We start from the raw sequence: 20,513 nt of genomic DNA, 5'->3' as shown, positions 1-20,513 counted from the left end.
AATTCTTAAGGCCTTGTGCTCAATTTTATTTACCTTATTAATAGTTTTATGGATCCATGGGTGATTTAATTGTTTTTATACACAGGTGGTATTTGAATTCTTATTTTTTTTTAATGTATTGAAAACCTATTTCAAACCCCTCTCAATATAAACAAGTACTTCCTGGGCTGTTTCTGACTCTCAGCAGAGGACTAACTTTCATTGGCTTCCTTGAATAGGGCTCTGCAGGGAAGAAATTCTCCCAAGGACCTCATTTAGAATCCTCAGCAGGGGTAAAATCATAAATGAAGCAAGAATTTCTTTTGTTTGTTTTTCCAGAAGAGAAAAGAAAGACTCTCTGCAAAACCAAAAAAGTTTACTCTAAAGAGAAAGAAAAAAATACACTGCTTCTCTTCTTCACCTCCTGCCTACATAGTTAAAGTACAGAGAGCCAGTGCTTTACCCTGGGATTCTAGCAAAATCTGAGAAATTAGAGTCCATAGCACCTTCTCTGGGCCTCAGTTTCCTCATTTTTAAAAGAAGACATGATATCCACCTTAGAGTAGTTTAAATAAAATGGAACAAAACCTGGCACATATTATGTGCTCATTTAATGCTATCTTGTCTTAAGAGTAGAAATGACTGCATAATATTGATTGTAAGATTTAATGGTTTGGGGCTGAGAATATAGTTCAGTGGTAGAGCATAGCCTAGTCCTGATTTTATCTCTCACACTCATCATTGACAAAAAAGGGTTAACAGTTTGTAGTTAGGGATTATTCTAGATATCACAATTGCAATACAGAACTTTTGGGGGAAAAGCATTTGGTTTGGAACATTCCATAGCTATTTTCTTTTAGGATAGAGGCTAGTGACAGAGGTCAGGATCTAGGGCCTGCTCACAAGATGTTCACAGTCCAAAGAGGAAGATATTGCTAAACTAGTAATGGCAATGCAACATAGCAACTTCTGTAACAATAGTAATTAGACCAATTATTTATTGACTGCCTCTTGGGATGGGTCAGCATTTTGCAAATATTGTCCTATTTGGCTTTCACAGGACTCTATGAAATAGGTGATATGATCACTATTTTACAAATGAGGGCAGGCATTTAGAGAGACTAAATAACTTGTCCAAGTTTACATAGCTAGCAAATGATAAGATTGGAATTTAAACTTGATCTATTTAAATATAAAATCTATGCCCCTAACCAAATACTACATTGCCTCTCTAAAATTTTATATAGATGATAATATTCTATTTTTATTAAAGTAATGACTACATCATCATATATAGATAGCAAAAATACTTGGGAATACAAAACCTGGCTAACTCTGCCTCAAGCAATATGGAGAGCTTTAGTGAGTAGGTGACATTTGAGTTAATCAACAAAATATTTTTATGGACATGTGGATTCAATTGATTTCCAAACGTACACAGCTACAAGAAACTTCAAAACTTTTTCTAATTTGCAGTTCGTTTTGAAATTTATTTCATCCATGTACTATGTTTAGTCACTGAATATATTTGGTTACTGAAACTCTCTAATACTACTATCTGCCTCTTTTTAGAAGAACGCAAAAATCACACACACACACACACACACACACACACACATTCACTGTAGTGTATCAGGATTTCTTTAAATAACAAATTCCAATAGATCATGATACATTTTACAAGGCATAGATACAGATATATGCTAAAATGCTATTATTGACTACTACTAATTTTCCAAGTTTTGAGTTTATGGGTACTATTTGTTCAGTTTGATATTTTGCAAATTTTCTCAACTAACCTTTATCACTTTTTAAATCAGATTATATGTATTTAAAAATAATAGGTAAGCAAGGCATGGTGGTACATGTCTGTAATCCCAGGATTCAGGATTCTGAGGCAAGAGGATTATGAGTTCGAAGCCAGTCTGAGTTACATAGCAAGATCCAGTCTCAAAAATAAAGAAGTAAGAGGCTGGGGCAAGATGATAGATTAGAAGTATCCACTGTTTTGATTCTGTGAACGAGTCACGCAACACAGGAGAGGTTATATTCTGAAAAGAGAAAGAAATGAAGAGCATCTGGAATCAAGAAAGAGGTGGCAGGACAACAGAAAAATAAGGAGAAACCAAAGAAACAGAGAAAAGCAGCAAACAGTTCCAAACCCATCTTGGCTCCCCAGGAGAGGGAGGGGTAGCTGAAGATACCAACACAAGGTAAGCCAGAAGGCTCTGGTGACTGGTAATTCTAGCTATAAGATAAGCTCACACTAAACCAGAGATTTGGTGAGACAGTGACTTCTCTGATGGGGAAGAAAAACATTTTTATCAAAATTGAACCATGATAATATAAACTAGTTAAACAGACTTATAACAAGCAATGAGATTGAAGCAGTAATAGAGTCTCTCAACAAAGAAGAGTACAGGACCAGATTTCTACCAGACTTTTAAAGAACTAATACCAATGCTCCCCAAACTACTGGAAAAAGAAGGAACACTAACACTCATTCCATGAAGTCAGTATTACCCTGATACCAAAATCAGATAAGGACACACACAAAAAAAGAAAATTGTAAGCCAATACTTTGACGAACACAGAAGCAAAAATCTTAATAAAATACTTGCAAACCAAGTTCAACAGCACATTAAAAGGTAATACACCATGATCAGGTTGGCTTCATTCCAGGGTTGTAAGATGGTTTAACATTTGCAAATGAACAGACTTAATACACACACAGATAGAATCAAGAATAAAAATTACATGGTCATCTCAATAGACTTAGATAAAGCCTTTGACAAAATCCAATATCCTTTCAAGATAAAAGCTCTGAAGAAATTAGGAACAGAAGAAACATACTTCAACATGATAAAGGCATAAAATAATATGACAAACCAATATCATACTGTTATTCTTTTGGTGGGACCAGGAACTCAAGAATTTGTGTTTGTAAAGTAGGTGTTCTACTGCTTGAGCCACACCTCCAGTCCATTTCAGTCTGGTAATTTTAGAGATTCAGTCTTGCAAACAATTTGCCTAAGCTGGCCTTGAACCATGATCCTCCTGATCTCAGCCTCCCAACTAGCTAGGATTACAGGCATGAGTCACTGGTACCCAACTTTCAACATCATACTAAATGGGGAAAAAACTGAGATTGTTTGCTCCAAAATCAGGAACAAGACCAGGGTGTTCATTCTTCTCACTCTTATTCAATACAGTATTGGAATTCCTAGCCAGAGCAATAAATCAAGAGAAAGAAATAAAAGGGATTCAAATAAGGAAGGAAGAAGTCAAATTATTCTTATTTGCATATGATATAATCCTAGTAATTCTACCCCCAAACTCCTACATCTGCACGTCCAGCAATGTAGCAAGATATAAAATCAACATACAAAAATCAGAAGGTTTTCTACACACCAACAATGCACAGGCTGAAAAAGAAATCAGGAAAACAATTTCATTCACAATAGCCTCAATAAAATAAAACTAAATTAAAAAAATAAAATAATAAACCTAGGAATAAAATTAACTAAGGACTTCTACAATGAAAACTATAAAATCTTGAAGAAAGAAATTAAAGAAGGTACCAGAAGATGAACAGACCATGCATGTTCATGGATTAGCACACATGGAATTGTGAAAACGGCTATACTTCCTAATGCGATTCCTATGAAAATCCCAATGTCATTCTTCATAGAAATAAAAAAAATCAATCCTAAAGTTCACAGAGAAATATAAAAGATCCCTAGTAGCAAAAGTAATCTTGAACAAAAAGAGCAATGCTGCAGGTATCACAGTACTGGATTTCAAATTATACTACAGAGCTACAGTAACAAAAACAGCATGGAACAAATTAGAAAACCCAGAAACAAACCCACGGAGCCACAGGCATCTGACAAAGGAGCAAAAACATACACTGGAGAAGGGACAGCCTCTTCAACAAATGGTGCTGGGAAAACTGGATATCCACATGAAAAAGAGTAAACTTAGGCCACTGTTTCTCACCTTGCACAAAAATCAAATTAAAAATGGGGAAGAATTCTTATTGTGCGATCTGAAACTCTCAACTATTATGGGAAAACACTGGAAGATATGGGCATGGACAATTATTTTCTGAATAGGACTCCAATTGTCCCAGGAAATAGGTGCAAGAATTGACAAATGAGATTGCATCAAATTAAAATCTTCTGCACGTGAAAGGAAGTGCTAGAACGAATAAGATTATGTCATTTGCCGAAAATGGATGTAACTGTAGATCATAATGTTGGGTGATATAGGCCAAGCTCAAAAAACCAAAGATCACATATTTTTGCTCATATGCAGAATGTAGACCTAAAATGAAAAAAATAATGGGCCATGAGTGTAAAAGGGTTACTCTCTGAGAGATGGGGAATCAGCAGGAGAAGAGAAGGGAAAAGGAGAGGGTACTAGAGGGTGAAGAGGTGAACTTGTTCAAAGTACACTGTATGCATCTGTGGAATTATCATGATGAAATCACCTTGTGCTAATAAAAATAATAAACATATACATACACGCATGCATAAATAAATACATAAATAACAGGAACTCCACCCCCCATACCAGGTGCTGTCCACAAACCATTGCATGGTCAATGCACTCTGGTACACCTCGTCTGCGTGTCCAGTAACTAGTCCCTTGATGGACTACTTCCCCAGGAAGAGATCAATGTAAGGCCTTAAACATGATAGGTGCTGGACAAGTATTTGTTCTCTCTTCATGTGGAAAATGAACACTTGAAAATGAAGTTAGAGATGAGAGACTGAAACTGATATTCTGACAAAAAATGAGTAAACAAAACAAGTACACACATTCTATAGGGGTTTTCGCAAGAAGTCGGGCCCATCATGAACAAGGAGACCAGACATTCCTGCAGGGAAAGATAACTACCAATACATGTATAGAATATGAATTTCTATCCACAAACTCAAGTTTGTGAAAAAAAAATGTAAGTTTTAGCAAGGTGTGGTGGCACATGTATGTAATCCCAGCACTCAGGAGGCTGAGACAGGAGGATCTCAAACTCAAGGCATCTGGACTACATAGTGAAACCCTCTTCTCAAAAAAAGGTAAGTTTTCCATAATAAAATAGGTACATTAACATAGCAAAGAGTAGTGGTCTATAACATCAGTTTTCAATTTTCAGAGTGGCAGACTTGCTCCTTTTTCAGGTATCACTTTGAGGGGAGAGGAAGCCAGAGGGAGCCAGGAGGAATAGGCAGGTGCCTAAGCTGGCATCTGCTGAGATCTGATGTCTTTCCTGGACTTTGGGGATAGAACTACTCAGAGGACTGCTTGAGTGGACATTGGTCCCATTGAAGGGTTAAAGTATATTGACTATCCTTGCTACCAGAGCTCCTTCTGAGGCCACTGTATGTCACTGAACCTGGGGTGGGGCTGAGGACTGTCCAAGGACTTCAGCAATTCTGTGCTCTTCACAAGCCTACTCAATGCATTCTCCAGAGCCCTATCAGGCTGGGCTGGGGGCACTCTGTAAGGCAGCTTGGCGCCCATGCATCTGGACAAAGCCCACAGCTGACTCTCCTCTGATACCTTGAAGCCTTCTCAGGCTTGAACCTGCTTCTAGGGACAGTTATCTCTACTTACCTGGGATTTCTGTTGTCCTTATCTGAAACAAATAGGCAGCTGATATACTTTATTTCCTCTCTGAAAGTCAGGAGAACTCATTGCTCTTGACCTGTCAAATGATCCTTTGCAGCAGAAAACCTTATTGGTGCATTATGGTGTGTTTGCTCGAACCCATTAACTTTGCCAAGAACACTGTCTTCCTGTAGGGTTTATACATTTGAACTCAAGTCAGAAAAACACTTGTTTGTTCTTTGAGTTAGCCCATGATCTAGATGGAAAATCGAAGAAGAATCAAAGGGTACAAGAAAACATGTAAACAAAACCCTCAGTTAGCCAGGCATGGTGGCTCACACTTGTAATCCCACCTGGAGATGGAAATTGGGAGGATCATGGTTCCAGGCTAGCCCAGGCAAAAAGTTAGCAGGACACTATTTCAACCAAGAAGCTGGGTGTGGTGGTGCCCATCTATGATCCCAGCTAAGCCATAAATTGGAGGATCATTGTCCAATCCAGCCCTGGAAAAAAGTGCTAGACCCTACCTGAAAAGTAACTAAAGTCAAAAAAGGCTAGAGTTATGGCTCAAGTGGTAGAGAAAATTGCCTAGTAAGTATGAGGTACTGAGTTCAAACTCCAATATCACCAAAAAAAAAAAAATCCTCAGGTAATAGGTGGAGACTTGCTATCAGTTGTCTAAGTGAATGTTCGAACTACTAATGCAAGAGGTGAGCAGGTCTAGACTACGCAGGCCCGGGCCTTCTGGGGAATGTACCTGAGACTCTGACCTGCTGTCACGCAGTCTAGAAGCAGTCTTGGTATGCACAGGGCTTGTTCTGCACCTGGTCCTGGTAAGCAGGCTGGCATGTGGTTGAATTTCCACAGCAGGCAGGCAGGAGGAAAGAGCAACTTCTTTCATGGAATGGAAATGGAACCAACTCTCCTTGACATAACCCCATTTTGTGGGAGAACTCCCCAGGGAAGGTTTCTGGAGTACCAAACCTCTATGATGTGTTGCTCCTGTGTTACATCATCACTTCATTCTTTAAGTTTTTGTATTCTTCACCACCAGTTGTGTCTGTTGTTGTCATTCACCCTCCATGACATACATGCAAGATGTGACAACAGTATAAAATGTAATGGACACATTTTATAAAGGTTACTATAAATGTGAATATTCTTATTCTTAGTATGTCCAATCAGTGACTCTGGGCAAGTTAGTTAACCTCTTCACTTATCTGTACATTTAACAAATATTTATTGGGTAGCAACTATGTGCTAGGCACAGTGTTAGTTTTTGGGATCTAATAAAAAGCAAAACCTGCATAGTTCCTATTTTGTGGGCTTATAGATTTGTGGGCCAGACCAAAATAACTTAAAAAAATCATACAAATATATGATAACTTGTAATAACTGCTAATAATAAGTGTAATAATTTCAGGGAACTAGGTAGAGGGTACAGAGGCTCTTTTTGAGGTGTTGACATTAACCCAATAACTAAATTTTGAAGGTTGAGTAAGAACTTGATAAAGCTTTTGAGGGCTGGGTGAGGAGGTAACCTTTCAGGACAAGGAAACAGCATTTTTAAGGACCAGAGTGGCTGAGAAGAGGGATCATGAGGTGAAGCCAGGACGGAGCAGGCCTTGAAAGCAATGTCAAGGATTTTTAAAATATTTTGCTAAGAGCGACTGCAAGGTTTTATGTGTGAGTGTGACACATTCAAATTTACATTTAAAAGAAATCACAGGCTGTTGTGACATCATCTCTCCATCACCTCAGCCACCAATTCTGAGCGCCCTACTCACTTTTCACATCAGTAATTTAGCAATCTTAGTTTCTGGCCGTGGCCTGTTGTCCCTGATTGTAGCAACTACCCAGGATGCTGTTCCTTCACTATGGAGACAGTCACTTGCTTTCTCCATAGTCTACATGTTCAGCAGTTCTCACACTCCTTCACTACCACTCTAAACACTCATCAACATCCCAGGTCACCTTTCCCATCTTCATTTTGTGACACCTGGCCAGCAAAGCCCAATGTGTGACAGAGCATCTGGCTCAGAGCAGACACAACACAAATGTGTGTGAATGAATCCACTGGCTCACCAGCTCCTGTAACCTCTGAGCTATGAATGCTGCTGCCAGAAATCACTTGCCTTCTCCTGTACGTTTCCCCAAGTTAGTGGTCACCAGCTTCAGTTGGAACCTCATCTTTCTTAAAGTGCACTTTTGACTATTTCAAAACTCTTCCTCTGCTTACAGCTTTGACTCCTCCTTACCCTCACTCACTTTCAGCAAATGACACTTCTTTTAATTTCTGTTTAATAGACAGTCACAAGGGCTGGAGATGTAGCTCAGTGATAGGGCACTTGTCTAGCACACAAAGTCCTGGGATCGATTCTTAGCACCCCAAACTGAGACAATCATAAGCATTATTATAGGAACTGTACCAACCTCTGGTACCAGATCTCCACACTCTCCCTCCCCCACTCTACCACTTGAGTTACACCCTTATCCTTTTGTTTATGTTTTGTTTTGGAGATAGGATCTCACTAATTTTCCTCAGGCTGGCTTCAAACTTGAGATCCTCTTGTCTCCATCTCCTGAATAGCTGGGATTACAGGAGTGTACCACCACGCCCAGATTTCTCAAATATTCTTCATTTTGTCATATCTTCTGTCCTTCTCGTAGAAAGGATGACCTTCCTCTTGTGTTCCAGATCCTAGTCCCTGTTGCTCACTTTTTGCCTGTATTTTTAATTTCTCTCTCTCCTCTTTTTCCTTCTCTTAGAAAGAGACTCAGCATCCTGAGTGTTGGGATCATGGGTATTCACCATCATGCTTGCCTTCCAAAATCTCCTTGGGGCTCTACATACGTCAGTACTTTCTTAATAGTTCCCAACTCTTGACTATTTCTTTGGCCTCAAATCCATGAACCTACCTCCAAGACTGCTACCTATGCACCTTCTTGACTTTTGAGATGGCAGCACCATCAATCCTTCTGTTTAAACCAGAAGCCTTGACTCCTCTCTCTCACCTCTAATCAACCATCTTCTGGAGTTCTCAAGCTGTGGCCTTCAGTGCCTCTCACAGCCTTCTGCTTCCTGCCACTGTTCAAGCTGCCAGCATCCTTGGGCGGAACTCATACAAAAGTTTCTGCCCTGGTTTCTCCTAATCCTGTCTTCCATCCTTAATAGAGCCTCTTCGTTTCAGTCACCATGAGGTTTTGAAAATAAGTACTTCTTAAAGTCACATTGGCAGACGTGACTTCCCTGCTTAAAAGCCTCTAACACGTGCCCTCTGAACCTTTCAGTCTTCTGTCCTGTGTGTCCCCTCAGTCACCCTGGACTTTGCTCCTTGGTTGAGCTTAGCGGCCGCCTTCCAAATCCCATGCAAATGCCCTTCCTTTTGCCTTGGAACGCCCGCCTTCTTTTTGCCTGATTCTCTCCTACTGTGACTTCCTCTTGGAAACCTTCCCTGAACCCCAGGCCCAGTTCGATCCATGTTTTACATTCCTTTGTGCCTCTGCAATTGTTTACTCTTATGTCATGCTTTCTTTCATGCTTATCTTTCCTGCTAGATCATAAGCTTCATGAGGGTGGGGCTAGGCCTGCTTGTTCACTTAAAAAAATTTAAATTATATTATTGTTGTGCTGGGGGTACATTGTAACATTTACCAAAGTTCTTACAATATATCATAGCTGAATTCACCATCATTTCCCTTGTTCAGTTTTGAAGCAGCAACACCTAAAGGTGTGACCAACTGGCTGGGGACGTAGCTCAAGTGTGGGAGACCACTTGCCTAGCATGTGCATGGCCATGGGTTCAATCCCCAGCAATGGAAACAAACAAAAAGACTTGCATGAAAAGCGACCAATTAGTTCACTGGAGGTGTTAAATCAGTATTTCTTGTTCTCCTGACCAACTTCAATCTAGTACATACTCATAAATTTACATTACCTTTAAAATTGATACTAAGTTGACTGTTCTTCCTATCTTATTCTGAGCCAAGTAAAATCTCAGCTACATTTGAGTTCCCAGTCACAGAAGAGTCTCATCATTAATTTTACTTCATGGAACATAAACGTAACCCCTCTGCGAGCAGAGCACCTCTGCTAAAACAGGAGATACAGCAGGAGGTAGACAAAATGATCGTCCGCATTTTGTAAACGAGGCCCTGGAGCAAGAAAGGTTACAGAATCTGCTGAAGTCATATAGCTAGTAACTGGTTGGGTTAGGATTTGAAGAAATCACATTCGAATTTGGACTTGAAACAGAGTCCTGCATCCACTCCACGGTGCTGACTACGTATCCAAGACTTTGCACTTTCTTTTCCTTCTAGCGAAATCGGTAGAGTGTACCTGACGGTGTCTGACAGCTCCTCAGCTTGCCCTGGAGTGCAGTAAAAGCTGTCAGCCTAGGAACGAGATGCGGTACCGTCCTTAAATCTTTCTGCCAAGAGTGCAGAGAACACAATCAGAAGTGTTCCCACCCATGCCCCTCATTTAGAGGGACGACTGCCACCTGGTGGTCATGGCTTTCATGCTACTCCACTCTATATCCACATCCATGTGGATTTGGAAGTCAATGGAACAGGTCGTTATGCAATGAAACACTTAGACTGTGCTAGAATCCTGACAGACAAATTCATCTTTTTTCTTTTGCATTTAATTTTTATGAAGTTTGACTAAAAAATCAATTTTTTTCGTTATTATCCAGCATCTTTCTATTTTTTTCAATAGTAAGAGAGAACATGTACAAGCAAGTAGGCTTAAATTCCATGCTTTGGTTTCTTTATTTGTACAATGGGGATAATGATAGCATTTACTTTACAGGGGTGAAATGAGAATTAAATTAGTGCATATGAAGTGATAGGATAGAGCCCACCACACAGCCACTGTTCAATTCAGTGTTATGTATTATTTTTACTATCCCACAAAGAAATGGAATACTTTTCTCTTCTACAGACTTAACACAAAGATAAGCATCTCAACTTTTGGAATGCTCCAGAGTCATTCCTTTTGAAAACAAGCATGAGAGGTAGGGGCATGGCACAAGTGGTAGAGCCACTCAGGGCCACTGGAAGGCCCTGTGTTCAATTCCCAGTACTGCCAAAAATAAATGAATAAATAAAAACAAGGATGGCACAAGACAGAAGGTTAAATACCAGAACCAGGCATGAAACCATGAATTAAAGTTTTTATTTATCCTATCTGATGCTTGGCTATATGCTGAAGCAGGTTGGAAAGCAATGACAAGGAAAGACAACATTCCCTGCCCCCAAATAACTTGGAGTCTACAGACAGACTTCACTTGTGATGCAGTTTTCTGTGCAGGTTGGTGTGAGATGAGGCCAGAGATGGAGTTGGAAAGGTGGGGTGTAGCTCATGGCCCCAGTTAATATTCTTCCCCTCCTAGAATCATTCTCCTCTTCCAGGAAACTTCCTTTACTGTCTTCAAACTCCTCTCTTTTTCAGATAACTGCTAACTACTCCATGATAAGATATTTAAGCAGTTACCTAGTAACATAACCCTGACACAGGACATTTGGATTTTAAGGGAGTATTGGAACGGTCTCACAGTGTGACACCCAGATCAAAAGATCACCAAATGTCCTTTTGACTATAAGATTCTTAGTTACAGAATTGGCAGAGACTCAAGTGGTAGTGTACCTGCCTAGCAAATTTGAGGCCCTGAGTTCAACTCCCCAATACTGCTAAAAAAAATTCTCAGTTACAAACTTAGTTCAATAACCTGGTCTATAGAATGGTGGCAAAATGATCATTAGAAGAAAAAAAATAACCCAATGAAATTAGTCAGTGACACAACTTCATGTTGTAACAGGATTGAAAGGGCTTTGAAAAGGGACAAAAGCACTACGCAATGTGAGATGCTGCTCCCCCCAGTACCCTCACTGTATTCACACTCATGCTTTCAATGCCATGGCTATGGGAGTTTCTCTTTGGGATTATGTTTTCCAACCCTGGGTCCAGACATCATGGTTATAACAGTTGTCATATGAGCGCCATAAAACTAGCATTGCTTTTATGAGATAAATACGCCTGAGTTTCTGAAAACATCTCTCTAGATAAAGTATCAGGTTGAAAGACTTTAATTAGACCTGTGTTAGTCTTCTACCAGACAATAGGTCATAACTCATAAATGGATTTCTGTTATGACAGAAACATTCAAATCATTTTTGCCATTTTTGTCAGCTCATCTACATGCTTCTTGTCTCATCCTTCCCCTCCCCACCATCAATCATCAGGAGTTAAAAAATTTTAAAAATAAAAATAAAAATAAAACTCTTTTATTTGGAGAGCTCCCTCTCTTATTCTAGAGGGGAAAACTCCTAGAGTACAAATATATATTCAAATAAGAATAATGTCTAGATGAATTAAGAGGCAGAAAACTTGTGTGGTAAACCATCAATGTGGCCACTAAACTCTGAAGATGTCATATCCTGTTAGGATTAAGTCACAGGTCCTTATCTAGCATCAACTAGTAGATACTAAGATCTTACCTCCTAAAAACACCCAGACCACCACGTTCCTCTCTGCACTAAGCTCCCTGTCCCCAAGTTTGTCTGTCAAAAATTACCCTGGTGAGGATGGGACAACAAAAGTTCTCCATTCAGTGGGAGCCACACCCTCTTTTCCCCAAACAGGTCAACTTTTCTGGAGACAAATAGTATCTCCTCCTCATAATCAGACAGGGAACCCAGTTATAAACTGGTGAGATTCTCCCAAGTTTCAGAATCCATTAGGAAAGTGTTCTGGCAGCTGGGTGCCTGGCACAGCACTTCTACATAATAGGCACCAAATAAATGTTACTTTAATTGAATTAAATAGTCTAAGAGGCCCATATCCAAATAGCGGCCTGAACAACCACCGGGACCTATTTGAATCCCACCATTAGTGAACGATGCTAATTTGTCTAAGACATTTTCTCTCCTAATGAATGAGTTTTTCTCGTCTGTTGGACTGTTTGGTGAACAACCAGTCTGATTCAAACTGGGGAAATTGCTCAACTAAATGACTATTTAGGAAGGTAGGTGACGTATTGACTCTTAAAGATGATTTATTAACTAGACAATTACTGCATTCTGCTAGTATTTTTCACAAGTCATCATTTAATGTTTTTAAAACTCCTGCTTCATGGCTGCTTTCTGATCCAGCAAGTTGAACCAGTTTTCAGGTCTAATTGGTACAGCATAAGCAGCCTCTGAATGGAAAATGCTTCTAGCAAGCCATTCTGCTTTGCTCAAATTGCCCAGTCCACACAGGCATAAGGACTGGGCGGTGAGGTGGGGGGTGTTACCCAGACTATGCCCCTTCCAGTGAGCGACTTTTTTGAGCCAACCACAAATTACAAGTTAGTTGCTCTAGTCTCAATAAAACTGGTTAATGCAACCTCCTATTTTTAAGTTAAAAATCTCCCTTAGTGCACGCTAAATTAACTAGCTTTGCAAATATTGCCCAAATTATTAGGGCTTTCCCAAAAGTTACTCTGAAAATAATAGTGATATTATATTAGACTAATTACAGAAAGATGGTGAGAATTGTGTTTAAAAACAAATACAGGGAGAGGCTGAGTGTAGTGAATTTTAAAAGTAAATTCAAGATATTATGGCCTAGAGAGAAAGGCTTACCTCAGAGTTAAAAAACCAAGATCTACATTTTGGTTCAGTTGCCTGTAGGATCATAAACTACCACACCTTAAAACCACTCAAAAGTACACAATATGACTTATTTACTTACCGTTAAAAGTCAGTGCAGACCTTCTAGAAAGAAAGCCTGTGAGTTTGCTTTTCTCTGTTCCCTGGAAACTCAGGGAAACCAGCACAACAAAGATCAAAATACAAACTATATGTCAATAATAAATATTTTTACATTTTTAGTATTAGAGATTTCATAAAATATATTCCTTTTAAATGGCCCTTTGGTTTCAGCAATTCTGCCTTTGAAACCGATCATAGTGATTCTTCCCTATTCTAGGTTCTCATTTCTAGTTATGATAGTCATCTTCAGGTCCACTTCTACATTGATCTTTTTCTAACAAGGCTGCCACAAATCAGTATCTAACAAGGTAAACTACCTACTGTTAGGGAATTTTGTTAGTTCATTGTTTGCTGCTGTAACAAAATACCTGAAGTAGGATATTTTAAAAAGAAGAGTATTTAGCTCACAATTTTGGAGGCTGAAAACCCAAGATCAGGTGGTCTCATTAGTTCAGCCTTTGGTGAGAGCTCCTCGCCTACCTCACAACATGGCAGATGGTATCAACGTAAGAGTACATGCATGTGATAGAGATCACGTGGTGAAATCAGACGCCAGAGACTGGAGAGGGACTGAGCCTTGCTCTTCTTATAGCAACTCAGTCTTGCAAGAACTCACCCTGGGACATAAACATTGATCCCCTCCAAGAGTAATGCCGTCAATGACCTGATCACCTCTACTATGCCCCCTCCCCTCTTAAAGAGCCCACCACCTCGACACCACTACCCTGAGGCCAGGTTTCTAGCACAGGAATCTTTGGAGGTCACATTCAAGCCATAGTCAGATCATAGGAAGCATCTGCACATGTGAGATACAATTCTTCAGGAAGCAAAAGAATAATTAATATAAAATACAGGATAGTAAAAACATCAACATGATACAGGGACGAAGCATTCAAATAGATCAGTGGAATTGGGGCTGTTTTATTCTTAAGTTGGACAATAATGCTTTACCTCTTCAACAGTGAGTTCACAAGAATTCATTCTACTATTCTGATTCATAGTTTATACATGTGATGTATTTTAAAGATAAAACATGACATAATAAAGTTTTGAGGTGAGTTTAAAGGTGAGTGCTAAGTAAATTTTGGTATAGGCATTATACAGATATGGCAGTAACGTGAAAGTGGCAAGGATATGACTAAAATTTAGTAAACTGGCCTTTGGGAATGAGTCTGTATTTCTTATTGGATTATAAAAAGTGAAGAATCTGATCCAAGTTCACTTCACTGTTCGAACAATTTCCTCTCACTGCCCTCTTCGCTCCCCAACAAACCATACCCTTTAGTTTTCCTTGCCTTTGCACTTCTTATGGTTTGGACATGAAATGGCCCTAAACCTCATGTGTTGAAGGCTTGGACCCCAGTGCAATATTCAGAGGTGGGGCTTTGGGGAAGTGATCGGCTCATGAAGGCTGCAACCCATGGGTTAAATCCATTGATGGGTTAAGCCATTGATTAAATCCATTGTAATTTGACAGCATTATTGGGAGATGGGGCTAGTTGGAGGAAGCAGGTCATGGGGTCCTGGGGGTGGGGGATGGTGTCCTTGAAGGGAAACTTTGTACCCAGTCCAGGAGGTTAGTGGCTCTGCTCCCTCATGCCTTCTACACCAGCATGTTCTCCATCTTCTCAGGCCCAAAGCAATGCAGTCAGATGACCATGGACCGAAACCTCTGAAACCATTAGCCAAAATAAATCTTTCCTTCTTTAGTTTCTATCTCATATTTGCCATGGAGATTCAAAGCTGACTACCACACATGCTGTTTCCTCCTGCTGAACTCTATCTTCCTGAGCTTGACAAACTCCTACCTATTCTTGGAGACCCAGCTCAGATATCGATATACCATCTGACTTCTCTCAAACAGAATGATTCCCTCTTTACATTTCTAGAACCTCCTATCTGTTACCCTCCACCCTCTGCCATTGCTCTTGCATTCTACATTCAGTTTTTGCTTGCTTACCAGTCTTTCCATCTAGGTGAATTCCTTAAAACCAAAGCCTATTCAGTTTTGCACCTGCAGAACCTTGGGCAGTGCATAGTACCTAGAAGGTATCTCTCCATGATCTGAGGAACTGCCCAACCAACAGCCAGAAGTGTAATAGGACTTCCTCTGCTTGAGTTGCACTGTGACCTCCAGCTCGTTCAGACTCCCAAAGAATGTAGCAATTTAAAAATGAATTCTGCAAACAGAGAGTGGCCAGAGACAAATAAGCAAATGCAGTGAAGAAAGGAAAGATTACAGAGACAAAAAGTCACTGAGCTCAGAGCACTCTTAATGCTGGAAGCTGGAGAGTACAGCATACACTCATAGGTAGAGACCCATACAAAAACTTCAGGGGCCTCTTCTGCTTTGCTTACAGAAGCTCCCAGAGCCTCATGACTGAGGGAGAGTGGAGCAGTGAGAGAAGGTAGGCAAGAAATGCAATAGGTGAGAAGGAGAGAAAATATAAAACTTTACTCTTAATTCTGTGCATATCCACTCTCCAGGCAACACAGGTGTCAGAAGTCGGCATGAGCTGCAGCCACTTCAGAGCCACTGACCTTTGGAGCACATTCAGATAACAGTGATGTCATTGGACTCAGTGGTTTAGGTGAAAGCAGTAGATTAAGGCAGTTTGTTTGGGAGGGCGTTCCATGTTCTCCCGTCATTCAGTAATCAGTGATTTACTGAGCACTGGGGTTTGACGGGCATGGCTCAAGGTGCCCAAAGATTATTACGATTTAGTCCTTGCTTTTAATGAATTCATAGCCTACTGGGGGAAAAGTTGACATGTGCACAAATAATTCTACAACAAACTAGAATGTGATAAATAGCTCATGTGAAGTATAAACAAAGAGATGTGCAAATAGAGAAAAGTGGGTCTTAATTTAAAGATATTGATGAGGAAAGAATAGATGAGGAAGGTGACATACTTTTTAAATATTGAAGATGACATTGGACTTTAATAGAGAATGAAAGATGTCAAGGGAGAAAGAATCATGTGAGAATGGAGTAAATTCTGAGAACTGAGAGGAAAATATGCTTTTTTCATTGTGGAAGAATTAATTAGAATCCTCAAAGTCTGCCCCAAATAACAAATACATTATAAAGAGATACATGTAATATCTCTTTATAATACTTAGAGGAATTAGGCCATAACAGAGAAAAATAAAAGTACATCATAGTATATACTGTAACAAAAATCATGTATTGTTAAGCAATTTGGGCTTTCAGCATGTATGCAATCATAGAGATACAAATGTAAAATTTTTTCAATTTATTTTGAAAAGGGCCTCATAATTCATGGTTCATGGCTGGGCATGGTGGCCCACACCTGTAATCCTTGCTACTCAAAAGGCAGTGATTGGGACAATTGATGTTTGAAACCAGCCCAGGCCAAAAGTTATCACAGCCCCATCTCAACAAGCAACCTGAACATGATGTCACATGTCTGTAATTCCAGTTATGAAGGAGGCTGTAGGTAGGAGGTCCGTGGTCCCTGGGCAAACATGTAAGACCCTATCTGAAAAAGTACTAAAGCAAAAAAGGGTTGGGGCTCAAAAGTTAGAGCACCTGTCTTGTAAATATGAGGCCCTGAGTTCAAATCCCAGTACCACTAAAATAAATCATGGTTTATGATATCTTTGTCATTGATATAGGCATAAAAACATTATTATTATTTCTTTTTTTAGTTGCACAGTTATTTTTAATGATGTAACCAAATTTATGCTTCTAAGAAAATGTAGTAACTGTTACTGGATTTGTGCTTTAATGGCAAACAACTAGAAAACTGGATGTAGCATGGAAAAAAAAACAACAACACTTTTCAGATGTTGAGAACAGGTAGTGTGGGAAAGGAATTTTTGAGGAAAAGGTATCAGATAAAAGATTCAGTGATCTTTCCTATGGCTTTCTATATGGAAAATTTCCAGACCATGTCACAGGTAAGGGAATACAATCAGGCCGGGGGTATAGCCCATTGGTAGGGTGCTGGCTTAGCATGATTGAGGTCTGGGTTTAATCTTTAGAATGAGGGAGGGAGAGAGAGAGAGACACACAGAGAGAGAGAAAGAGAGCAAGATCCAAATACACAACAATAAAAAAATATGTCCAGCATTCAATAAAAAAATACTATGTAGGCTGAGGTTGTGGATGGTTAGACTGCTTGTCTGTCATGTGTAGGCTCTGGGTTCCATCCCTAGCATTGTAGTGGGAAAATGACCCATGACCAGGGAGAACAGTAAGTCATTGTAAACAAAACAATAATTTCTTGTCAAAAACATGGACCAGAAGATAACAGCATGTCTGACACACTGAAAATTAAATGTTAAAAGTGAAAATGCTGTCAACCTAGATAGAGTTCTTTATCAGCAGAACTATCTTTCTAAAATGAAGGTCGTGGTCATAATGAAATAAAAGGGCTTAGTTTTTCCCTCTAAGACACTAAAAAAGTAGGCAAAATATGTGGGCCAATGGTTTTTATATACTAGACAATATTAGGGCAGGACAATAATCACTGAGAAATGAGCCAGATATGCCCTGCGATTACTTCATTGAGAGATTTCAGGCCATGGTGCATGAAGGTAAAACCCGAACAGAGTCTGATTGTGTGAGGCATTGTACAGATATGAAAAATTAAAATAACGAGGAAAAAAATGGAATGCATGAAAATAAAAATTAAACTTCTAGGACTGAAATTGATAATATATAAAATGAAAGTTATTGAATGGGATTAATAGGTGACCAGATAAGTCAGAAAGAAAAGTCAGTTAATTTGAAGACAGAACTGTCCAAAACAAACTACAAGGAGAAAAAAAAGCCTGAACAAAAAAAATAACAGAGCATCAATGATTCATGGGACAATATCAAGTTACTTAAACTATATGAAAGGGGCATTCCAGAAGGAAAGGAGAAAGATGAGGAAACAAACAAAAATATTGAACAATGGCTAAAAATCTTGAAAAACATGCTGAAAACTGTAAACAACCCTATTCAAGAATTGTAACAAACATAGAATAAATATTTTTAAAAACACTACACAAAGGCATCTCGTCATCAAAGCTCTGAACATCTCTGATAGAGAAAGTCTTAAAAAGATGCATAGTGAAAAAAGACAAAGAAGAACAAAAATAAGACAGCCAACTCATTTTCAGAAACTATGTAAGACCAGGACAATGATTCAACATCTTTAAGGCACTAAAAGAAAAAGAAAATCATCAATGTAGAAAATCATCATCCAGAAATTTAGATGAATAAAATCAGAGAAGTCATCACCAGCAGATGTTCCTTATAAGAACTGTTAAAGGAAGTTTTGTAGGCAGAAGGAAAAGGAAAAGCAAGAACAGACATGGTGAATAGAACGCAAAGACAAATAAATGCAAAATTGTTTTTTAAATGTTAGCAAAAAAAATCCATTCATATTTCAACCATATTTAAAATAGATAATATACCATGAAAAAGTAGACTTTATCCAAGGAATGTAAACGTGGCATAATAATTAAAAAATCAATAACTGCAATTCAGCCATAAATATATTAAAAACATAAAGCAATTGATACAGAAAAGTCCGCCCTATGTCCAGGATAAACATACTCTACAATTAGTAATAAAAGAGAACTCTCTCAAATTGATAAGGCCCTTTACATGAAACCCATAGATAACATCATTCTTTTTTTTTTTTTTTATTGGTGATCAGATTAGTTAGAAGTATTTTTATTATAAATCTCAGGATTTAAGATGTAATGTTACACAACTAAGATAAATTTGAGATGGCATCATCATTCTTAATGATTAAAAAAACTGAGTGCTTTCTCCTTAAGACTGGGAAAAAGGCAAAGATGTCTATTCTTATCATTTCTACTTAATATTATAGTGGAGGGGCTTGCCAATATAGTCAGGGAAGAAAAAGAAACCAGTGGACTACAGAATTAGAAAAGAAGATGGGAACACACACACACATCTATGGACCATATAGAAAACCTTAAGGTGTCTAACAAAATGGTAAAAGATCTAATAAGTTTGTTAATCAAATTTACAGGTACAAGATTAATATTCAAACGTAAGTTATATATCAGCAACAAACAAGTGGAAATTGGAATAAACAGTACTACTTATATGGACATCACAAAAATGAAATAATCCCAGAGAAATTGACTAAAGCTGTTGCAAGTCCTGTCCACTAAAAACTGAAAACTACAAACTAAATAAGATCAGTGAAGAGCTGCGGCCAACCTGATGCCACTCTTATTATAAAGCTACAGACACTAAGATAATTCTGTTTTGTGAGGAATTAACCAGTGGATTTGAGAGTCTGTAGATGTCCCTCCACATTAATGGCAATTTGGTGATGACAGAGCAGCACATCAGGTCAATAGGAAAAGAAAAATGTGCAAAAAAAAAAAAAGTGATATTGGATCTCTACTCTTACCACATACAAAAGTCAAAATCAGCTCAAAATAGATTAAAGACTTAAATACCTAAAAATATGCTTTTTTTTTTTGAGACAGGATCTGTCTATAATCTAAGCTGGCTTCAATCTCATGATCTTTTCTTGCCTCAGCCTCCCAAGTACTAGGATTACAGGTGTGTACTGTTAACCACTAAAAAATAAAACTTTAAAAGCCATAGTAAAACTATAAGCACATGATTTAAACTTTGGGATAGGGGAAGAAATACATGCTAAAACAAAATATCTATTATAAATATGACAAATTATATTTAAAATAATATATTTTGCTCGTCAAGAGATATTTTAAAGAAAAATGAAAAAGAATCAAATTGAGAGAAAATATTTGTAAGGCAACATGATTACTATCAAGATAACTCATACCAAGAACACCTTCTACGAATCAAAAAGAAAATATGCATAAAATAGTTAAAAGACATTTCTCAAAAGAGGAAACATATAGACAACAAACGTGAAAAAATGTTTAATATTATTAGTGAACAGAGAAATTTAAATCAAGATTCTAGTGAAATACTATTTTATACCTATTTGGCAAAAAGATATGTTAAAATTTCAAGTTATAAGAGTCTAATATATTCTAGTTTGGCAGAAGGTTTATGCAGTAACTTAACAAAGGCATTTTGAGGTTAACTCATGGTGAGCATTAAATGCTAATCTGAGTAGTTCAATTCCTGAGGTTTTCAGTCAGCCTCTGACTACGCCAGTGGGGCTGGAACT

Source organism: Castor canadensis, chromosome 4, assembly GCF_047511655.1.
Source record: "Castor canadensis chromosome 4, mCasCan1.hap1v2, whole genome shotgun sequence".
Classification (NCBI taxonomy): domain Eukaryota; kingdom Metazoa; phylum Chordata; class Mammalia; order Rodentia; family Castoridae; genus Castor; species Castor canadensis.
The sequence above is the reverse complement of the archived record's forward strand: the minus strand, read 5'-3'. Positions refer to the sequence as shown.